This window comes from Dendroctonus ponderosae, unplaced genomic scaffold, assembly GCF_020466585.1.
Source record: "Dendroctonus ponderosae isolate FM_Combo_2020 unplaced genomic scaffold, Dpon_F_20191213v2 Dpon_F_20191213_11, whole genome shotgun sequence".
Lineage (NCBI taxonomy): Eukaryota > Metazoa > Arthropoda > Insecta > Coleoptera > Curculionidae > Dendroctonus > Dendroctonus ponderosae.
Window position 1 is genome coordinate 1,104,385 of NW_026017213.1, and position 4,632 is coordinate 1,109,016.

A 4,632-nucleotide genomic window follows, 5' to 3' on the forward strand; every position below is an offset into this window, starting at 1 on the left:
TTTGTGAAACATTCATTTGCTAAGGTGTTTTTAGTTTTTTCTGCTATGTTGATATTATGTGATTTGAATATATTTTTTATTTTTGTGTTAATTTCTGGAATATATGGTAATGATATATACTTGATATCACCTTCTCTTCTTTTATTTATGTTCTTCCATTTAGTTGAATTGTATATTTTATTTATCCTTTGCTTTATGATTGGTTCAAAAAATGACTTTGGATAGTTGTTTATTAACAACATATTTTTTATTTTTTCAAGATTTAACAATGCTTTGAATTTCAGATCGGATACCCACAATCTTAGCTCAGTATATCATACATTAATTAAATGAAATAAACATAGAATATGAACTAACACCCGGTGTATTGAAAAATTTTGCAAACCAAAAATAATATTCTCAGAATTCAAAGAAAAATAGCTGAAAGTAAAAGAAATCAATATAAACAATATTTTATTCGCTGTATGTTTTATTCGCCAAATATATGTAAAAATGTATGCCAAGGCTTAAAGCAGCAACAACGCTACACGTAAAAACTGATGATGGTGGAAAATACACCGAAACGTATTTTAATTGATAAATAAAGACAATTAATGACTGAAACCCAGGAATTAATTTTGATTTGGAATTGAAACACCGTCAGGAAAGTATATACAATTTATTGTCATTGAAAGATGACTTTGAAACTTTGGAAAATTGAGTCAATTCAAAAAAAACCAAAAGGGCGAAGCGCAATGTGTTAGAGAAATCATCAGATGGCCGAAATCGACCATCTTGTATTTACTTGAAAGAAGAAAGCAGCCTTCAACATTCCTCCTCAGAGGCAGAATCCGTTAACTTGCCTCTATCGCAAAGGAAAGTTTGTGGATGATGGAAAAGGAGAAAAATGTATTGAATGTATTTTGTGCAAAGAATGATGCCATATCGACTGTTCTGGATGTGGAATTGATGTTTTCGTTTGTGAGTTTTGCAAAATCCATTAGGTTGTTTTGCATGCGTTGCTAAAGTATCGCAACTTTTCGATGTTTTAAAACCTCATAATGCCAAGTTTATATTTTGATCATCCTTTTCAAAGAAATTTACCGTTGCTTCCTTAATCAATAATGTTTGAAGTAAGAAATGATGCCTGAAAACTAGGCCTGGGTAACACTGTGTTGAGTTGCGCTATTGAGTTGTTGCCGGTCTCTAAGTTAACGAGTTATAACTCATCGGTTCACGAGTTATAAGTGATTTATTAAAGCTTTACGAAACCCGAGACTGGAATTTTCACGTATAAAAAGGGTTTTTAACATTGTTTCTGAGTAACGTTTTACTGCGTTGTTTAAACAACTAAAAAAAAGTAATCTAGATTTTCCCAGAATCACAACTGAGTCCAAAGAAAGTCGACCAGTTTTATTATAAAATCGAAGTCTTAATTTCTTTTTTGCACAAAAGATTCAGTTTGTATTTTACAGTAAAACGTTAGGAAAAACGTGATTTTTCTGTTCAGAGACAGTGCTGTTTTTAAATATTGACCTAAAAGTGAAGAAATTCCAGTTTCCAAGAGTTTTCCAAATAAATGATTATAAACTATCGGAACTTTAAAAATATTCAGAGCGATGAGGGTGGCGAATTTTCCAAATATTTTTTTGTAAACTTTTAAGTAAAAGCTCTCCGGTCGTTTTTTTTTCAAGATAATCCTAATTATTTTCGGTAAAAAACTGAATACACTTATTCGGTTTTGGTGCTAAATTCGAAGCTGAAATGGGTTTTCTAAAGTTTTCTGCGAACCGACGAATGAGGCTAATTTTCTATCAAAATAAAGTTTGCCATTTTTGGCTGAAAAGACCCCATTATTGTCAGAAAAAAAGAAAGTCATCAGTAAATAATGGTTTTTTTTTGCGTTTTCGATGAAAAACTTTTAGCTTTGTGACCGGTTTTGGAGAAAACCTTAATGGTTTTCGGGGAAAAAAGGGAGAAATTTATTTTCGATTTTGTCTCGAATTCGACGCTGGAAAAAGTTTTTGTAAAATTTTTACAAAGCTGTAAATTTGTCTTGGAATTTTTCGCGTAAAATACTCTAGATCGTCAGTATTTTTAAGTGAAACTCTACAACATAGAGCGTTGTTCAGAAGAAATTAAAAACTACATTTTTTTAACAAACTCTACAGTCTTCAGAGGTATGAAGGCGACGAGATTTCCAGAAAAACTGTTATAAACTTCCGCTTCTTCTGTTCGTTTGTTAATAGAAAATGATTTGATTTTTGTTCCAAATTCGAAGCCGTGAAGGGATTTCAAAACTTTTTACAAAACGACGAAGGATTCGAAATTTCTTTCATAAATTTTCGCGGAAAATACCTAAGATTGTCAGCATTTTGAAGTGAAACTTTAGAGAATTGAGCACTTAGCAGAAAGAGTATCTTGACTAGAACTGGAAAATTCTGAACTTGTAAAGAAATTTTAAAAATATTATTAATAAATGGCCCTTCAAATAATTCTCAAAACAAGTAAAAAAAAGTCGTGAACATTTTCCCAGGAACGGAACTGAGTTATTGTGTCGGTGCGTTGGGATGGAGCAACAAACCATTTGCGTAGCACTGCGCCAACTCCTAAAAATTCACCCAGGCCTACTGAAAACATACACTTTGTGTTTAGGGAGGACAGAAAAAGTAGTAAAAAAATAATTCTAGTCAAATACTGAGATATTTGCAAATAACTAAATCAGAGGGACGGCAACAATGTTTTTGGTAATCTGCCGCATTAACATCACGTCAATATCTGTTGCTTCGTAAATATCAAAAGCTCAAGTAACCATAGATATACAGAGAAAGTGAGGTTGAAATGCAATGAAATAGGTTATGGTGATGGATGTCAACAAAAAACTCCATGGATCAATGATCTATATCTAATTAAGTTAAGTCACAAGAAAGTTTGTGCCCGTGTAATCACCTTATTGTGCACTCTTCGCAACATTACTGGGCTCCCATTAGCTTCTCTAGTCGGTTAATAAACTCGCGCTCAATTTGTACCGGTGTTCGGTAGACCAGAGACTTAATGTGTCCTTGTTTCCTCTGTATCTTACATACATAGTAGCAATAAATCAGTTGTTGCAGATTAGCACATTCGATATTGGTGTAGATTTTGTGAACGAAGCTTTAAACTGAGTCCCAATTTGACAAATGCTTGTTGTTCCCACAAAATATCCCCCCTGGTTACAAACATACCCCCTATGTTCTGTGGTTGTTCCTGACAAGAGCTCCAAGTCAATGCGATCTAAATCCGTAGTGCAGTTTGGCCGAATCGGGTCTTTTAAAAGTCAAACCTCGCTACCAGCTACCATCAGTCTGATTCAGTCACGCAACCGACCCCAGGGTAAATGAGGAGAACTCATTTAATTCACTGGCGCCCGTCTCAAATGAATTAGTCCTGGATATTTGGGTTTTTATTTTTTTAGCCTTCCGGCCGCTACTGATTTGGATAATTCCCCTTTCTTAGAACGAAATCAACAAAGGCCTTGGCTTGATTTGAATGAGATGACCTTTGGATAAGAGAGTCGACCGTGACTTTGAGAAAAAACTATATGGAAAAACCACCCGCCACTTACCCTCTAGTCATTTTCTTGTTATTATACAGGGCCCTCGGCGAGCTGGCAAACGTATACTCAGTCTTCAGCCTGGATTTGCTTCCAGTTTCGGACAGCTCCTCTTCCAGGTTCATCTGGATGTTGGACGCTTGATAGGATTTGGCACTGGGGTCATTTGGGGGTTTTTTGGAGGCGGTCGATCGCTCCCCCATTGTCATCTTTGCTTAGTTGGGCCAAAGGGGAGTGCAACGGAGCACCTGGCCTAGACGCGAAACCCAATTTGAAGCCCCGAAACGTCACGTTTCACCTGGCACGTCACTGCTACCGGTGGTACTGCACTGATATTTGGTGCCCCCTTAATTCGGTCACAAAGCAAAAATGGTTCCATTGTTGCACGACGGTTTTTCTCCGATGCGGTTTCACTTTCGGTGACCAACTGACTTGTTTATGTTGTCATGGTTGCAGTTGTGGGGAGGATTTTTGGTTCAGTGGCGTCCTAATGGGCCTAATTTATACTGAAACGCATTCAAAAGGCGTGGTTCAAATGCCAGTTTTGGCCACATTAGTGACTTTGGCTTGTAGTTTTCCATTGTTCTTGTTGTCACGCATTCAAACATTTTGTCCCGAAAAAGGTCACATTTTCACTTCACTCCTCACTGAATTCACTGTTTATAAAATACTTCTGCGTTCTGAGAAACACAGAATAATAGAGGTTCTTTTTATGGACTGCAAAACCTCTCAATAGAGATGTAGGGAGAATTCAACAATCCCCCAACACGATGGTTCAGAAAGGCACATGAAGGTGAAAGTGACGCTCTTGTTTTAAGTTTACAAATCTTGCAAAAAAATTGAATGATGAAATTTTATGATGAATTCACAGCACAAACGTGGAAATATTGATTAATCAAGTTGAAGATCTGAAGCATTAAAAATCCTTCAGTTTTGTCATAAGCTTAAATTTGGATTTCGTGCTCCTCCCACATAGCAAAATGATATTCCCAGAATATACCTGGAACATTCATGTGATGTACATGCATATTCCTGGGACATACATGAGTTCCATTATGAAC

At 36.0% G+C, this 4,632-nt stretch overlaps 1 protein-coding gene across 1 annotated transcript in view; it reads right to left on the reverse strand.

Annotated features, from left to right (window-relative positions):
• Nucleotides 1-3,670, reverse strand: part of LOC109536062 (radial spoke head protein 3 homolog B) — a 13,036-nt gene extending 9,366 nt beyond the window's left edge. Inside the window, exon 1 of the mRNA XM_048662502.1 lies at nt 3,584-3,670. The gene's annotated coding sequence lies outside the window, so the exon portion shown is untranslated. The remainder of the gene's footprint in view (nt 1-3,583) is intronic.
• Nucleotides 3,671-4,632: the final 962 nt, after the last annotated feature.